The sequence below is a fragment of the Pholcus phalangioides genome, unplaced genomic scaffold (genome assembly GCF_987345545.1).
Source record: "Pholcus phalangioides strain wild (caught in Gottingen) unplaced genomic scaffold, Ppha-v1.0 ptg000043l_1, whole genome shotgun sequence".
NCBI classification, from domain to species: domain Eukaryota; kingdom Metazoa; phylum Arthropoda; class Arachnida; order Araneae; family Pholcidae; genus Pholcus; species Pholcus phalangioides.
The window spans coordinates 1,504,519-1,524,455 of NW_028301629.1; the positions used below are offsets into that span (position 1 = coordinate 1,504,519).

General features: G+C 38.9%; 1 protein-coding gene across 1 annotated transcript in view; it reads right to left on the reverse strand.

Annotated features, from left to right (window-relative positions):
• The window catches only part of LOC149063776 (uncharacterized), a 90,995-nt gene extending 71,451 nt beyond the window's left edge, over window positions 1–19,544 (reverse strand). The window contains exon 1 of the mRNA XM_089255642.1: window positions 19,342–19,544. The gene's annotated coding sequence lies outside the window, so the exon portion shown is untranslated. The remainder of the gene's footprint in view (window positions 1–19,341) is intronic.
• Window positions 19,545–19,937: the final 393 nt, after the last annotated feature.

Here is a 19,937-nt window from a genome sequence, read left to right on the forward strand (position 1 = left end):
TATAAACGTTTCACGAATCCTTCAGGTGCTCAGGAAATGTGTCCGGGCCGCTTAAGTGCTCTGGAGCTGCACCACGGATCACGGTCACTCAAGGGATCTCTAAATATGCCACGGATCGCTTAAGTGTTATGGAACTGCGTCGCGGGTTAGTTAAGTGATCTATGAATATGAAAGTGATCTTTGAGGCCTACTTCAGTGATCTAAAAATGTGCCACGGGCCACTTCAGTGACCTTAAAAATGTGCCACGGGCCATTTCAGTGCCCTGGAATTGGGCCACGGGTCACTTAAATGTGCTCTGGAATTGCGCCACGGGTCATTTATGCGGGTCATTGGGTTTGAAATGGCAAGCCACATCCGATAACCTTCAGGGCTACATTTGGTCCGCAGATCAAGGGTTTACCATATATGGCGTAAAGGGTGGTCACAATGAATTTCCAAGAGAAATTTTCAAATAGCATCAAAATTAACCTAAATTGATTATAATAACATATAAAGGGGTTTTTTTTTTCGAAATTTTAATTAAAAAGAAAACGTTTCACATCAAAAAAATATTTGTTTTCCGTCTGGAAGGGGGAGGCGCATGAGCGCCCCTATGCCTCCCCATCCTCCCGCGTACGTTTCTGATCCCCCCAATATGCGTTCGGAGGTAGGGAGCAGTGCTGACGAAATTTTGCTGAAGAGGGAGGGGGGGGTCAGACTTTTGCTGACGGGGGTCGAAAATTTTCTGACTGTAATACTTGAACGGCCCCTCAATGAGGGTGTACTAATTGCGCGCCGTCACGAGCAGCGTGCAGCGGCCTTCTATGTCTACTAGATGCTGCTTGCTCCCGCTGACAGCGGCCCTGGTTTTAACGCCTCACAATGGTTGAGAGAACAAAGATTTAGCTCAACCAATTATTTGGAAAACGAAACAGCTGTCCCTTTTTACTAATGCTCATTTACCATACGTCCTGTCCGACCAAGCGAGGTGTATGGCCACCGTACTTGAAAACGGGACTTTTAGTTCGGTTATATTTAAAATTCGGTTATTTGTTATCAGAGATCTCGAGTCCTGATGTGATGTATTCTGACACATAGCAGATTTAAGGGGGGTTGGTGCACGCAAGTTTGCCAAAAAAAAAAATTAAAAATGTTCAATTTGCAATACTATGAAATTTTTCTGCGGCTGTGTTCCAGTTTGTTCTATCTGTGATAGAAATTTAAAATATTTATTTCTTATTTGCTCCCAGAGTGCTCGATGCTCGTGCTCGCGAGCACTTGATTGAAGTTATCCTGATTTCACACGCATTCGTATGCCAAACTTGCCGTGAAGTTGCTCTTCTTTTTATGATGGGTACCAGCAGTACTAGCGACTATAGAAAAAGGTTGAAGACCTATGATTTAAAGCATAGTTGCCCAAACTTTGTTTGCCCCATCGCCCCCCTTCTTCAGAAATTTTTTTCTCCCATCGCCCCTCAACACAATCTAATCCATAAGATCCTTATGTTATACCCGTTGCTTTTACCGCCCCCCCCTGGAACTTTCCATCGCCCCCAAGAGGGCGTTAACGCCCACGTTGGGAATCACTAATTTGAAGGTATACTTTTTTGAAGGAGCTCGTCGTCGTCCTGCAGTACGCATTATTTTTCGCGATTGTCGATTTATCAGCGATTTTAGCCATAGTTGGCAACTTTACGTGCTGCCTTTGATAATTATTTATAAGATATATAAGAGATATTTATTAACTATTTTTACGCTATTTATATATGATTATGTTTTCCACTAAAATTCTCTTTTCTCAAAACTGAGTTTTTTGTTAGATAAGGAACATTTTTTTCGAACACCACTCATTAAAATGTCTTGAAAAACTTCGTGTTTCTCAACACTATAATACATTGAAGAGCCAAAAAAACTGGTGCACCTGCCTAATATAGTGCAGGGCCCCCGCGAGCCCGCAGAAGTGCCGCAACACGACGTGGCATGGACTCGATTAATGTCTGAAGTAGTGCTGGAGGTAATTGACACCATGAATCGTGCAGGGCTGTCCATAAATCCGTAGGAGTAAGAGGGGGTGGAGATCTCTTATGAACAGCACATTGCAAGGCATCCCAGATATGTTCAATAATGTTCATGTCTGGGGATTTAGGTGGCCAGCGGAAGTGTCTAAAGTCAGAAGAGTGTTCCTGGAGCCACTTTGTAGCAATTCTGGACGTGTGGGGTGTCGCATTGTCCTGCTGAAATTGTCCAAGTCCGTCGGAATGCACAATGGACATGAATGGATGCAGGTGATCAGACAGGATGCTTACGTACCTGTCAGAGTCGTATCTAGACGTATCAGGGGTCCCATATCACGCCAACTGCACACGCCCATATCATCACAGAGCCTCGACCAGCTTGAACAGTCCCCTGTTGACATGTAGGGTCCATGGATTCATGAGGTTGTCTCCATACCCGTACACGTCCATCAGCTCGAAGCAATTGGAACCGAGACTCGTCAGACCAGGCAACGTGTTTCCAGTCCTCAACAGTCCAATGTCGGTGTTGTCGGGCCCAGGCGAGGCGTAAAGCTTTGTGTCGTACAGTCATCAAGGGTACACGAGTGGGCCTTCGGCTCCAAAAGCCCATATCGATAATGTTTCGTTGAATGGTTCACACGCTGACACTTGTTGATGGCCCAGCATTGAAATCTGCAGCAATATGCGGAAGAGTTGCACGTCTGTCACGTTTAATGATTCTCGTCAGTCGTCGTTGGTCCCGTTCTTGCATGATCTTTTCCCGGCCGCAGCGATGTCGTAGATTTAATTTTTTACCGGATTCCCGATATTCACGGTACACTCGTGAAATGGTCGTACGTGAAAAACCAGATTTCATCGCTACCTCGGAGATGCCATGTCCCATCTCTCGTGTGCCGACGATAACACCACGTTCAAACTCACTTAAATCTCGATAACCTGCCATATTGTAGCAGCAGTAACCGATCGAACAATTATGCCAGACACTTGTTGTGTTATATAGGCGTTGACGACCGCAGCGCCGTACTCTGATTGGTTCCATATCTCTTTATTTGCATACGCGTGCGTGTACCAGTTTTTTTGGCTCTTCAGTTTATTACATACTTTAACTCGAGAATTTTTTTATTAAAACCATTTTAAAAAAATTTATGGCAAAAATATGGGTAAATTATTTGTGATGTTTGAAAAAGCTGCATGTTGTTGGAATTAATATTCGAGGAAAAATAACCAACGATTAAAATCCTAAATGCCTGTAATAAATTGTATAAAAATATCCGTAGTACTTGAAGGGGGAAATAATTGAGTTCCTAAAGTGAATATATAATTTATAAATGTTCCTTATATGCTCCAGAAATGTTCTATGTTCCATGAAATGTTCCAGAAGGAGATATTTCAAATAGGGAAGCCAAGATTGTGCACCGACCCCCCCTAAATTTAATTGAACGTAGATAATGTTCCCAAAAAATAAATGTCCGTAGCACAGTTGCCATTTGTATTCCAATCTAACGGCAATAAAAATGCACGTGAAGCAACGGAACTAAACGGAACGCTGTCATCAAGAGTTCTTTGAACCCACGAAACAAGCAGCTGAAATAAAACGCGCTTTTTTACCTCTTGTTTCGAGAACCGTTCCGTCGAGTTATAATATAACTCGTATATATAACTCTAACTTTCTGTTCTGTCCGGTGATGACGAGAGAACGATACGATTTCTATTAGAGAAAAAGAAAGATATATATATATATATATATATATATATTGTCTTGTCGACAACATCGCACTCTCTCTCTTGTGGAATTATATTAATGTTATCGGTCAACAGTAAACGCCCCCCGACGTATAATAATGATCAATGTCGTGTTCTGGACGAACGGGTTCAATGGCACATGATGAATGCCAGGATCGGAGATACACAAACGGGGTCTTGCCAAAATTCCATTACCTGGTTTTACCTTCCCCGGATAGTTATCCGGGAGAATTTGAAACTGGCCTTTATACGTATATCAAAAATCAAACCGAATTACTATTTTAAAATTATGATACTTATTAAATTTCATAAAATGTTGAATGTTTAAAGATTTTTTTCATAATCATTATTCAAATTATTAATGATGATTAAAACTCATTAACATGATGATCCGTGAAAGAGTCGATTGATGATATGATTTCTCAGTTTTTTAATTAAAAAAATGCTAGAGGGAGTAATTATTGTATAAGCAGAGCTTTCAAGTGATTTTCAAAAATTCCGTTCATAAAAATACGGGATATCACCAAAAAAAGTTGCCAGGACGAGTGAGATTGCCAATTTCAGCCGAAAAATTTACCAGAGGCAAGTAATGTTTCCAGCTACAGTGAAAAATTGTCAAAGGCAAGTAAAGATATCAGTTACATTCAAAAAGAATTGTCACGGGTAAACGGAGAAGTTGCCATTTTACAGTTGAAAAATTTGTCGGCAAGTAAAGTTGCCATTAACAGTTTAAAAAAATTGTCAAAGGCAAATAAAGTTGCCATTAATAGTTTAAAAAGATTGTCAAAGGCAAGTGAAGTTGCCAGATTTCGCTAAAATTTCTGAAAAATCACGGATCGCTGAAAATGATGGGTTTGTGTAAGTCGAAACGTAATTCACCAAAAAAAGTATATGTTTGACAAATATATGACATAAATATATTTATATTACTATAATTAACTACAATAATTAGAACTATAATGCCCATAATAGTCATAACATAATACGTAAGCCACATGAAAACAATCTAGATTCTTAATCTCAAAAATTCTCTCAACTAAGCCTCTTTGAACATAATCAAAGAAAGCCTCTTTGTAAGTAATGGGAGAAAAACGGGACATTTTATGGTTAAATGGACAAACATTTAAGACGTCCAAAGTACAGCGAAACACCTGTCATAGTCATGTAAAGAGTTGGTTATTACAATTAAATACAGCCAAAATTTTTCAAAGCACGTAAATATCAAGGAAACAGGTATTTTCCGGATATTACGCTGAGGTGAACTCAGAAATAAAAGTTGTCATGTCTCCGCCGGGACTCAAACTCAGGCCCTCTTGCATACCGGGCAAGTATGCTGCCATCTACACCGCTGGAGACATGACCCTGCCTTCCTTATTTCACGCTGTGGCGCGAGTTCACCTCAGCATAATATCCGGAAAATAACTGTTTCTTTGATATCTCCAGCTGAGGAAAAAAGCCATCTATCTCTCTCTCTAAAGCACGTAAAGTTGCCAACTATTGTTAAAATTGCTGAAAAAACCCACCATAACAAAAAGAGCACCTTCACGGCAAGCTTGGCATACGAATGCACGAAATCAGGATAACTTCAATCCTTGTATAATTGGAACGTTTATCAAGTGCTCGCGAGCACGAAGTTGCACACGAGCATCGAGCATTCGGGAAGCGTCAGGGTGCACTGTGGTGCTCGCGAGCAATAGATTGAAGATGCCTTCTTTAAATGGTAGAAAATGGGTACTGGGAAAAAAAAGAAAACACCATATAATATAGAACATGTTCTCTCAATATTAATGTTCGTATAAGAATGCCGTCCATTTCGTTAAGTTTTTCAATGATATCAGTTAAATAGCTTTACAGTCGTTCTACTGCTAAAGTACCGAAAACCTCCAGATGCTGACCCACATGTTGCCTCGGAATTTACTATCGTGTGGTCAGAGTAATACTATCACCTCAAGAGTGGCATCATCAACCACTGGGTCTCAACTTTCACAGGAAAACTCAACAGGACACTTCCACTACAGAACCCAGACCCGCAGTATCTTGGAAACCTTACTCAGGCCTTCAATCAAGATCCATAGTGTCCAAGATCCTCAGTGTTGAAGACCCTAAGTGCTCACGAGCCTTAGTGTCAGATATCCCAAGTTCTATTGTGTCTAAGGGGCCGTCCCTAAGGGGGATTACGTCATCATCGATGGGGGGGGGGAAAGGGGGTTTCCGGTTTGCTGACTTTTGATGACAAGGGGGGGGGGTTTGGATAATGTTTACGTCATCAACCACCCTCTATGAAAATATGAGTTAGGATTCAGAGGTGCAGAGCTGGTGACGAAATTTTGCTGACAAGGGGGGGGGGGAATGACTAAAAATTTGCGTACGTAATACTTGAACGGCCCCTAACCAATGACTAGTCTTTTTGCTACAGTTGACTAGACATCAAACTCTGCAGCACAATAGGCTCCTCTAACACAATACAGGTCCCCATGACGATGACGAATTGAATTTGGCATCAGGGTTCTACAGTAACTCCTCGAGGTCACCTATGAAGCAAAGTCATCACATGAAGAAATCCGAGAAGAGGAAATGTTTTTTCTTTCCTGAATCCTGATCTACCTTGTCTTTAACCAGGACCAAGACTTTTGCAAGAAGACTAATATGTATATCTATATATATAAAATTGATTTTCTCTGTGTGTGTGTGTGTATGTTCTCTATACAAATCTACAATTTTAGATCGATCCTTGCCAAATTTTGCATATATACCAAATGGGACCCGACTTGAACGATAGGCTACTTTAAAATGTCGTCAGAGCAGGGCAAATGCCCCAAATGGACAAAAAACTGTCAGGCAACAATGGTTTTTGGGCCTCAACAATCAGTTTCGGAACGTTTATTTTGGTTACCGTGGTTCCCTAGCAATGCGTTTCAGACGCGTATATGCCTTTAGAATGGTTTGCCACTTCTTTCATGCCGCCAGTATATGTATAATAGTTTATGCCTTTATAATGGTTTGCCACATTTTCAATACTCTCAGGAATGAGGCTTTTTGAATAGACGTCATAATCAATCAGCATTTGAGGGTCCGGAAAAGGGTGATCCTCACAGAAATCAGTGTTAAAATTGCCGATTTTAATGTAGAAATTTGGTGGGGTTTTCTGTCACATCAATAATTTTGAAAATTGTATTAAATACTCGATTTCGGAAATATTGAGTTCGCTTAGAGATATACGAAGCCCAGGAGATTAAATATGAAGTAATTAGGCGGACCTACTTTTGAGTTGGATATTCATGCAATAACATTGATTTCAACTTTTTATTTACATCTTCTCAAGCATGAAAATTAATGTCTCCGTAGGTAATTAATGTCTTTTAATATCCAACTGCATAAATTCATATAGTTTAGGTTGTTTTAAAATCAATTATGGGCCCGTAAAAAGTATATCGAAAAAATTCCACAGCTTTAATTAAGCATTTTTTGAAGCAGAAACAGGCAGAGATGGATAACTTGAAGTTCAAAGGCGGAATCGAAATACCTAGCACCCATTAAAAAAAGGAAAATATATATACTTATTATATTACTAGATTTTTTTCTTTCATGACTCGCGCAGGAAGTCGCCATATTGGTGAACTTAGACACGGTTTGCATGTCCCTCAAAGAAAGAGGGGGATATCACGTGATCCAAAAAGCCTCATTAAAGAAAACCCGGGCAACGCCGGGTATTATAGCTAGTATGTTATATTTTAGTTTTAATTCAATATAAGTACTATAGGCGCCATTATGGTTTTCTGTACAGGCGTCTAGTTAACCACTTAGTATTCTATTAACTACGCGCCGATATGGATCACGCGATTGTATCTGAGATTATGGACGCGGTAGCCCAGGTCTATAAGATGCTCGCCTAAAGTACCAAAGGATGTTAGGAGGTATCGCGAGTTCGATACCCCGTTCGTCCTTGTGAGAAAACTTTCCTGACACAGGTGGATACAACGAAAACGGCGACTTGACCGGAGTAAAAAATTGCTACCGCAGGGAGTCCCCCATCGAGGGAGTTAGCGCACCGACCTCTCGATGAGTATAAAAAAAAACAAGCCTGCCGTTCGGAATCGGCAATAAATTGTAGATCCCGGTCTAATTAGCCCTCGTGTGCAGAAAACGACCGTGGTGCGACAGAAATGATCAAATGACCGAGATTATGTTAAATAAACGCAGACGATGCTGGGGGTGGGCCAGACCGGGTTTAGTGGCGGCCATGCGGGGGCGGGGGCGTTTAGGCTACTCTCCGGCATGCGCCTAAGTTCCGACCGGAATGTAGGCGTGGGTGCACGCTTCGGTTTTCCTGCTAAAGTACCGTCAGTACTGAAATGGCAAAAATTAATAAAAATAAGTAAAAAGCAACGTACACATATACCCAAAAATATGGTAAGAAACTAATATAGGTTTAAAATAAAAAATATAGGAAGAATGTAATATAGGTTATTCCATCAAGGTGATAACAGATTCGGCTTCGTAAGGCCGCACCAGATTGGGTTGATCGTGCATGATTCATCACGTGACTCAGGTCCCTTATAACAGAGGCATCGAGCAAAAAAAAAAAGATTCCGTGGCCCCCTGTAATCAATTTTGTGTGTTTTTTACTACTCCATAATCCTTCGTGGAAAGTAAAAACTTGGAATCTGCACCAACAGAAACGCAGTTTCCATGGCGATTTCTTGTCGTATTTGAACAAGGAAAAAGAAAGAAATGTCAAAAAAAATATACATTATAATAACATCTCTTCGAACGTTTCCTCGTTTCGATAATATGTCGGTATTTCTAATATCTAAGAAATGTCACTCGTCAAGATTACAATATCCGTCCGTCCAGAGCTCCAACGTTATTCTTATGAAGGAGGGGGGGGGGATTTGTGCAGGAAATACATATACACACACACCACACACGTAATAATATTAAAGGTACATGGCCGTGGAGATATTTGCTTTCTTCCGCATTGCTGGCCGATTTGATTTTCATTCTTTCTGGGAAATTATGTATCCGGAGTAATTTTTGGATATTTTGGGTGGTGTGGCACGCTAATGTTCTTGACACATACGGGGGTTATACGCTTTGAAGGACGTATTCGATACGTCTTTCAAGTTCTCGGTAAAGTCACTTAAGATGAATGCCCACGTACAGTTTTCACAGCGTAACTCCCATTATCAAGTCAATCTTGTCGCATGTCAGCAAAGCGTCTGGAACTTCAGCCCTGTATGCTTTTTTAGAGTTGAGAAGGTGTACACTATGTTATCAAAAGTCTGTGTCCTTTTCGAAGTTTAGGCATTTTCTCGCATTTGTAGGAAAATACTGAACGAATCGCCCTCTCTGAAATTTCGGTCATATATAACCTGTGTTAGCACTCGCCATTTTTAGTGAAAGTTTAGTCACGAGTGCATTTAGAGGACCCGGAAAAAATTAATAAGGAAATAAATTTTTTTGACCAACCCTTGTATGAGAAAAAGCTGTAAATGACTTGTAACTTGTATACACTGTAAATAACTTTGTGCAAATACTCCTGCGCATTCTCGTGAGAATAACTCCTATATACACGAAGATATAAACGTTTTTTTTTTATACGAATTTCAAGTTTATCACATGATTTTTTACTCATAACATGCAGGTTTTTCAACCAATTTCTACGAAATTCACAGAAAACATGACGCTATAGAGTGTTCGAAATCATTGGTGGTCCACTGGTCCGAGACCAGTGATTAAACAATCGGACCACCGAGAAAAATGTTGTGGTGGTGCGCTGGACCAGTAGCGAAACACGTTGCCAGTCAGTTTGACAGCTGGAAATGTCTTGTTTTTTGCTGAATATGCTAAAAAGAGACAAGTGTACTTAATGTGAAGACATTTTGTTTCACTTATTTCGTAATCAATGTTGCTGTTCGAATCTTAGCAAAAAAGCTATTCAGTGTATTACACTTTCTTATTAGCAAATATCTTTTGCCAAATGTTTTCTGAAAATGCAATTTTTAAAAGATCTCTTCAAACCCCCACACTAGTTTATCGATAAAGCCACAGAATCAACAATAGTGGCTTCATGAGATAAAATTTCGTATATTTCATGAAAGGTTCATAAAATACAATTAGCTACATTCTAATTGCATTTTATGGTTTTCTGTATCCCTTGGTGGTATATCACTTTTTTAAATGGCAATATATTTAAAAAATCCATTATTATTTCAGAAGAGATTTTCGTTTACCGTACCACTCATGGTGTCTGTGGAACCCAGTAGACTCTCGTATTCACTGGTCTGTGCGACAAGTGACTTTTGTGTTTCAATTCTAACGCTGGCTATACATGAGACGTAGTGTGTAGAAATTTAAAATTTGATAAAATTATCCTTTAATGAGATATATGAGTATTTTTAGTAAATGATATATTTCTCGCGCATGCGCGATTAATAAAATTTTATTTCTCATAGTTTAATTGTCAGATATGTATAGTGCAACTCATATAAAAATTCCAGTTGAATTTCGTGAAAATTCAGAAAAATATAAGCGATATTGTGTGAGCTGTAATTTCAAAATTTTCTGAAAGTAACGGAATTAATGATGGATTTTCCTAAAAATTGGTGTACGATTATTTGCTTATTTTGACATCGTACACGCGTATTATGCTAAAACACTTCTATTACATAGCATCAGACACGTGCCTTCGTTCATCCCCCCCGTAATGCTGTGGGCTTATTTTCGAAATAATCAAATAACAGAAAATGATCGTATTCCAATATGTTGAAAATGCCTTATTATTCAGTTATTTTCAGCAAGTTTGGAAATTACAGCTCACAATATCGCGTATATCTTTCTGAATTTCCATGACATTCAAATAGAATTTTCATATAAGTGTGTTAACTTTCATACAGGGTGTTTCAAATAGAATCACCCGATTTGAAACGCGTATATTACGAAAAATATTGAACGTAGACACTCAAGATTAATTTTATATTACATGGCTTATCATAAAGTTTTTTCACAAACCAAATTAAAGGTGCTCAATATGTCCACCTTGAGATGCACGGCATATGTCTATATGGTAGTCAAATTCATCCCAAACTTTCGAGAGCATGTTTGCACCCACGGCTACTGTTATGGGTATCTTCAGTTCGGCTAATGTAGCTGGAAGGGGAGACACATAAACGTAATCTTTTATAAACTCTCCGCAAGAAGGAATCGAACACTGTGAGGTCCGGCGATCTTGGAGGCCAGTGATGTTTAACTGGAACGTCAGGTCCCGTACGGCCGATCCATCGTTTGGAATGCGATTGTTCAAAAAATTCTCGTACGTCCAAGCTCCTGCGTGATGGTGAACCGTCCTGATCATTTCTGATCATTTTTGTCGCACCACGGTCATTTTCTGCACACGAGGGCTAATTAGACCGGGACCTACAATTTATTGCCGATTCCGAACGGCAGGCTTGTTTTTTACACTCGTCGAGAGGTTGGTGCGCTAACCCCTCGATGGGGGACTCCCTGCGGTAGCAATTTTCTGCTGCGGTCAAATCACCGTTTTGTTTGTTGTACCCCTGTGCCAGGAAAGTTTTCTGACAAGGACGAACCGGGTATCGAACTCGCGACACCTCTAAACATCCTTTGGTACTTTAGGCGAGTATCTTATCGACCGGGCTACCGCGCCCCTGCGAACCGTCCTTCTGGAAAATGAAGTCATCCGAATCGGTTTCTAACTGTGGGAAAAGCCAGTCTCGACAAACACTGAAGTGGCGGCCGAAGGAAGAGCGTTAGCGCTACCTGTCGGCAACTGCGTGAAACTGGAGAGATTTCCCTTCTTTCTATCCATCTATACATAATTCGATCAAAACGCAGAAAAGTTATGAGCTTTTTAAAAATCGGATGATTCTCTTTTTGAAACACCCTGTATATCTAGCAATGAAATTATGAAAAAAAATATATATATTTATTTTTCTTTCGCATGCGCAGTTAATAATCATTTACTAACAAAACTCATATGTAATTGAATATTGACTTGTCACTTTTTAAGTTTTCGTACAGTACGTCCCATGTATAGCGCCATGGTTTCTGTGAATTTCTGAATGTTATTCATGGAAATTATTAAAAATATTGATTCATGGAAAACTCTGAATGTTATTAGCATAAACAACGCAGTGGAAATTAAATTTGAATTTTCACAGGAAACATTTCTATTTCCATGAATGTAGGTGATATTCTTACGAAAATGCGCAGAAGTATAAAACAAAGGTATTATAACATTTTATTAGAGCTACAAGTCACTTTTGCAACTTTTTCCTCTTACACAGGGTTGATCAGAAGTTCTTTTTCCCACCTAATTATTTTGTCGGTCCCCTACATGCACTCGTGACTAAATTTTTACTGGAAATGGGTGAGTACTCTAAATACTGTATAAGATATGACCGAAATTTCAGAACGATTCGTTTAGTGCTTTTCTAGAAAAAAGGGGGTCATTCAAGTATTACGTCACCATCGGGGAAGGGAGGGAGGGGGTTTCGGATTATTTGTTGACTTTTGATGACAGGGGGGGGGGGTTTGAAGGTTTCTAACATCATTAACCACCCCTTTTTGAAGATATGAAATATTCTAAGCTGCTGACAGGATGGGGGGGGGGGGAGGTCAGTGTTTCGCTGACATTTGCTGACAAGAGGGGGGGGGGTCAAAAATGGCTGAAAATCTGCTCACGTAATACTTGAATGGCCCCAAATCAGGAAAATGCCAACTTCGAAATGGATACAACTTTTGGAAATATAGTGAATGTATAGATGGAGACTATTCCCAGCTGCAGTGAATGAAACTAGAACGAACGTTGCATCTGGTTATAGTGTAAGTACAAGATTCATCGAAAGACTGGTTATTTGGGGAGATGAAGACTGCAAGGAAGAAAATTCATCACTGCCCCCACGGGGACCGTAGTGTGTCTACTTATCTGAAGATTGTACGTCTAGCTGAAGCAGGGCCAAAATAACTTCAACGAAGCGGAAGCGTATCGGCTATATCGAGAAATCCGTGAAATTCGATTTAATGCGAGGTAATCCTATAGAACAGTGTTTCCCAAAGTAAGTAACATCGCCGCGCTGGTGGGAAGTGGAATGATCGGGGTGGAGGATAGAAGCTACGTGTATAACATAGGATCCTATGGGTTCGATTGAGTTGGGGACGAAGAGCGAACAATTTTTTTAAACAAAGGGGCGATGGAACAAAAATTTAGAGAAACTATGCTGTAGAAGAATATGAAAAGCTTTGTGGTGTTCACGGAAATTTCGTTGCCGACATTCGCCTGCTCTGACCGTGTGAGTGGCTGACTGGCCATATGAGTGAGCGAGCGGGTGTACCAGTGACCGTACGAGTAACCAAGTGAGTGAGTAGTGAGGTCGTTCATACCGTCACTAACATTTGATTATTTGATCATTTTTGTCGCACCACGGTCATTTTCTGCACGTGAGGGCTAATTAGACGGGGACCTACAATTTATTGCCGATTCTGAACGGCAGTCTCCCTTTTTTTTATACTCAACGAGAGGTTGGTGCGCTAACCCCCTCGATGTGAGACTGCCTGCCTGCGTTAGCAATCTCTTTCTGTGGTCATGCAACACCACCTGTAGAACAAGGCCTCCGCACGAAGCTTGTGACGTCAATGAAGGCCATTTCTTCTATTGCCATTGGATATACTGCAAAAAAAAAAAGGCAAATATATCGCATGCGTTGGTCTGCTGCATCCAATGGCAACAGGTGAAATGACCTTCTCCGGTGACGTCATAAGCTTCGTGCCGAGGCCTTGTTCTATAGTGGTATTGGGTCATGTCGCCGTTTCTGTTGCACCCCTGCGTCAGGAAAATTTTCTGACAAGGATTTATCCGGTATCGTACTCGCGACACCTGTTAACATCCTTTGGTACTTTAGGCGTGTGTCTTATCAACCTGGATTTTGATCGCTTTTTTTACTGTCACTCTTACTTGCTTATTCATACGGTCATTCACTTGGCCACTCACTCACTCATATGGTCATACAGTCATTTACACTCACTTTCACGGTCGTTCACGCTGTCATTTACTTACTCACTGGGCCACTCACACGGTCAGAGCAGATGCAACGACCGGGGAGAAATATCCGGGGTAAAATTTCCGGATCTCAAGTTTTGTTCCTTATATTTAGAGTAGATGTTTTAAACATTTTCCCAGTCGCGAGCACTCCCTGTACCCAACATCAAAAGAAGAGCACCCGTACAGCAAGTTTAACATACGAATGCATGAACTGACGATGATTTTAATCCTTAAATACAATTCCTCTAAGGTGTTTAATTGGAACGTTTATCAAGTGCTCGCGAGCACTTAGGGTACTTCAGGGAGCACCATAGTGTATGCGAGCAACGGGTTTAAGATGCCTGATGTAGAGGTTTGGTTTGCTATAGCGGGGTTTAAATATATAATCCCCCTGGATATTGTTTTCTTCGCGAAGTGAAACTTCCTACAGTGAAACCAACTCTCGGCACGTACAATCCTTAATTTCAATGCATTCTTCAGCCCTTTAAGCGGTTTTTAAAATTTCACTGATCTTAAAACTTCAACTGCCACAGTACAAATCAACAATCCTTCTATAAAATACCACACCTATTTTCAAGCAGATTATTTTTTTTTCCGAGATTTTGTGCATCTTATACACGATGGTTACTTATACCCATTTAAATACAGTACAAATTTCCCTTTGATCAAATATCTGAGAAATCAAAAACAACCTGAGCTTTGAATCAAATATTGAAGTATGGAGATGGGGATTGATTTTTTCGGACATAAATTTCCATGGAATCCCTGAGTAACCTCCTGAGGACCACCTTCAAATCAAACATGCATAAATAGATAGATAGAACCTAGCTTTCTCTAGTCAGGAAAGCGTTTACTTACATCTTCATAAATAATTATGTCTTTGTATAGTCTGAGGTAGATTCATTTTCCGAGGGCGTACCGAGTCTATGGATCCCCATAACCTTCCCTGTCCGATATTGCTTGCGCCATACGAGCTGGATGAAGAAGATAAGAGATTGTTTGTATGTGATTGTTGGGTGCGTGAATGTACGAGTATAAGAGGTGTGTGTCGATTAAGGAAAAAAAAAGAAATTACAGCCTGAGCTGCACTCGGAGAGTCAGTATAAATGAAATCAATTGAAATCATTTTAGAAAAGTTGTGGCTGTACTTATCATTGAAATTTGGAAGTCGCAGAGCTAAGTCCGAAAAAATGGAAGAATCAAAGTTCTAGAACGCTGAATAAACTCACTGCATTATATTACAAATACAACGCCACTACAGGCAAACTGCCCAACGAGGTGGCTGACTTAAGAACCTCATGGATCCCCGAGCCATTTTTTGGAGGCCCTACCTACTACTGATACAGCACATATGCACCCCGCCCCCCCCGGAACCCCCAACGAATCGGTACATGCGGGAATGTACGTGTAGTGAAACCTGACGTGAAGTTTTTTGTTTCTCTGTAATGCTTGTTATGTGTAGTGCTGCCATCTGCCACCAGTTTTTCTAACTATGAGTGAAGTGTTATGATTGAATGATTTATCGTTGTAGGACTGTTGCTCTCTGTGGCGAGACTTTTTAACGGGGAGATCGGCTCGCATTTGCGCCACTGTGGGGTTCGAACCCGGATCCTCGCATCGCGAGTCCGTCACTATAGCGAGGCCCATGTTTTTCAAATGTAATTACAGAATCTAACAATCAATTATACAAATACAAATACAAATACAACGCCACAACAGGCAAAATGCCCAACGAGGTGGCTGATAAAAAGATGCCCATAAAAATATGGTTGTCATATGTTTCAAAAATACAGCAACCCAATTAAAAATGCAATTAACACAAATTGCACAAATATATAAACCCATCCTGAACCCATCACAAATATATACACATGATAAAATATTATACAATGCCCATAAAGAATACTTATGGTTGTCTTATTCTAAGAATGGATAGCTTCTCGATTTACCCCAACATGTTTATCGTATTTCTTTTTAAACGTGTCAATTGTGTTACAATTTACTACCTCCGGGGGTAAGCTATTCCATTTATTAACAACCCTATTGGAGAAAAATTCCCTGCGACACCATAACCTTGCATTGTCCCTCACCAATCGATACTGGTGTCCCCTTGTAAAAGCAGTCGATTGGCGGTGTACTAAAAGTTCATGGTCCATCCTATCCATCCCATTGAAAATTTTGAACACTTCGATCATATCTCCTCGACACCTGCGTTCATCCAATGTAAACATATTCAAAAAATGAAGTCTTTCTTCATAACTCAAGCCCTGTGTGCCAATAAGGACACGCGTAGCTCTTCTCTGCACCCCTTCAACCAAGTCTATGTCCCTCTGTTTGTATGGTCTCCAAAACCTTACAGCATACTCCAGTCCAGGGCGAACTAAGCCTCGAAAAAGCGGAAGAATGACTTTAGGAGAACGCGAAGAGACCTTTTTGAAAATGAGACCAAGCATTCTATTCGCTTTTTTGACAACCGCTGAACAATGTTCAGAAAACTTAAGTCGCTCGTCAATGAGAATTCCCAAATCGGTGACTCTAGTTGCATCCGGGATAGTGACACCATTCAACTCGTAAGAGAACCGTGGGTTGTTCGAACCAAAATGAGCGACCATGCACTTATCTACGCTAAACGTCATGCTCCATTCATTTGCCCATGCTGCAATCTTGTTTAAGTTGGTCTGGAGCAACTCCCTATCGCTTTCATTTCCGATTACCCCCATTAGCTTCACATCATCTGCGAATTTGCTAGTAATTCCATCGATACCCTGATCGAGTTTGTCGATAAAAAGTGAAAAAAGTATGGGGCCAAGGACACTTCCCTGAGGAACTCCACTTGTGACGTCTGTCCAACCAGAGAATTCCCCGTTCACCATAACTCGTTGCGACCTATCTCTTAACCACGATTCTATCCAATTCAGCAAGTTGCCCCCTATTCCAATCTCGTGTAAACGCTTCAAGAGTTTGCCATGTTGGACCCGATCGAATGCCTTCTGGAAATCAAGGTAAACAACGTCGACATTTTTGCTCTTACCCAAAGCCTTAGTCACGCTGGGCTAATAAATGACAAAAATCTGTGGAATCGTCCACCTAATGGGTCGCTACAGAATGTACCCCTCCAATTAATTGCGCGACTAAATACAATGTACGTGGCAACGAAATAATTGCATTTAAGAATTAAAAATAAGTAAATTATCAAATTATTTTACTTCATAATCTATTAACAGGTGATTAACATCATACATTTATTTGCAATATAAAAAAACTATGTTTTTATTTAACAATAAATGAATTTTTCATACGTAAATATTCCTGTTTTTCAAATTTCGAATTGTTAAGTAACTTCGTTAAAAGAAAATATTCTCCCTAGATGGCAGTACAACAAACTCAATGCATAAAAATTCTGATTAAATTTCTTTGTAAGAAGCATGGCGTTATGTGTCGGTGTTTTATAAATTGTTATGTGTCCTCATCACGCGTTGTGAATATTTTGCTAAAGTATGGCGTAACTCTTTGAAATTTAAAAAACTTCAAGGGAGCTAGTTTTGGTATCATGGTCTTTAAAATGTTTTATCTAAGGTTTTGGTTGCTGCTATGGTGGACATCCTCTGAAGTGAGAAAATCAGGCCAGTGTTAAATCCCCTAGTTTTCCCTAGTAAAATCCTTTAGGTAGATGCAGTCAAACTTGGCTGTAACGACACCGCAGTTTTAACATCAATAACTGGTAGTTCCGACTGATCCAATTATTGGATCCTCTTGGAGAGTGATATTAATGAACCTTACGTATGTAACGTCGATGAAAATGCCACGAACTTTGATACAAAGAAACATTTCACAGTGTTTTTTGACACCTTACGGTGGAAGAAACGATTTTTAAGAAGTTTGGCGCTCTCTTACGTGCTTCTAATTAACATGAATCGTATACGGGGCATTAATTTAATTTCTCCCTTAATTTTAACTTTTACCATTACAAGAATGTCCCGTTTCCCCCGGTTTTATGGACGAAATACAGAAGAGATGGAGGTATTTTGCAATTTATAAATTTCGTGAAAATGAATACGACAGTAAATATTCACCTCACTTATTCATTTGCTATGTTGATTTTCACCCCCCTGAATCACATTTTAAATCACTGCATATTTTCTAGTACTGTATTTCCTAGCGAGGTTTATTCCTTAGCCATATTTGGCGATTTATCTGACAAATTGTGATATTTTTTGAGAGAATTAATGATATCTCATATTTACGACCTGAATTTCCCGTTTTTTTTCTCGATCAAATATGGTCACCTTAATCACAATAAAATAACAGCTTCTCTTTTACAGCATTTGATTGGATCTGGTTGCATTTTCCGTCAAAGGACTTGAAAACGGCCACCTCAGTTGTAACGACAGTTCGATTATAACGGCAAAAATTCGGGGAATCTTTGATGTCTTTGTAACCGAGTTAGCTTGTACTATCATTATTGAAGGAAATTCCTAAAACAACAACATTAATTCCGAAACTAAAAACAAATACTAATCTTCATTAATTATGAATTACTTAATTATTACTTAATTTATCATTAATTTTTTTTTCATTTATTCAGGAAATATTTTTTTGAGTAATTATTAAATATAATTCGTCTCATTAATGCTAAAATAATTTGTTATAAATTCTAAAATTGTTTTTTTCAATAATTATCAACTATTTTGCTCGTTAATTTTTTCATTCAATATGAATCTTCATTATTTCTGAAATGGATCTTCAAATAAATATTAATTTCCATTAATTCCGAAAATGTTTTTCATTTATTTTGGAAATATTTTTCATTTAACAATTGTTTATTTCATTAATTGTCATGAATTGCGAAATACTTGTTTCCACCAATTCTAAAACTATTTCTTCCAATAACTCTAAAATGAACTCTCATTAATTATAAAAATATTTCTCATTAATTATAAAAATATTTCTCATTAATTATAAAAATATTTCTCATTAATTATAAAAATATTTCTCATTAATTATAAAAATATTTCTCATTAATTATAAAAATATTTCTCATTAATTATAAAAATATTTCTCATTAATTTAAAAAATATTTCTCATTAATTTAAAAAATATTTCTCATTAATTTAAAAAATAATTCTCATTAATTATAAAAATAATTTTCATTAATTCTTTCAATAATCGAAAAAAATGCGAAAATATTCCTCATTAAGTTTTTGAAATTAATTCTTTTAATGACTGGGAAATTATTCTCCAATTATAAAATCATTCCTCATCAATCCTGAAAAATTATCTCTCTCATTAGTTATGAGATTCATCCTAAAAGTAATTTTGAAACAAATTTTTTTCACGAATTCTGAATTACATTTTTCTTTAGATAATTTTAGCATTTCTATAAACTCTGTAACTTAGTGCTTTTGTTGTTCGAGGGCCACATGTTACTCGCGGGAGAGCGTTCGACGACCCCGGGGCTAAACCACTGAAAAATGAATCTTCACAAAATTGTTAATTGTTTCTATAGCGTATAAATGAATGGCGCCAATGATAATGAAACTTACCTTGGGTTGATATAATCTCCAATTAATGTCCATTCACATAATTTACCTAGAAAACTAACACTTTTTAATAATTATTTGCTTCAAAACACACAATTAAAAATCTCCGTTTTTCCCACAAATTTTGTATTTTCTTTTCCAACATGGGACAAACACCGATCGAAACTCGGAACTTGTTTCCACAAAATGAAATTCGTTTTGTTTTTGTTTCGGTTCAACGTGAGAGTGAAAATTGTCCGGGTACCAGCATGTGCCTGGCGCGCTCAGAGGCCATTGGTCATCATTCCGACCGTGGCTCCACCTATCGCGTGAGGGAAGGGTGTGAGTGTCCCTCCTCCCCCTTTAATCTTTGTGAAACCCCGTGGCTGTCTCGGTGATCATTTAAATCACCGAAAATGCTTATTATTACTACTACATAGTCGATATTTGTGTTTTCGTGGAAAAGAATAGTCCCGTTTTTTCCTTTGAAATACTCGTTAAATGAAATTATCGATGGAATTGGTCACGCGTTTTTCCACTGATAATGTAGTGATGCATCGTCACTACTGTTCGTTTCATAGAAACAAAAAATTATTTTAGGTAACAAATTAGTATTTCTG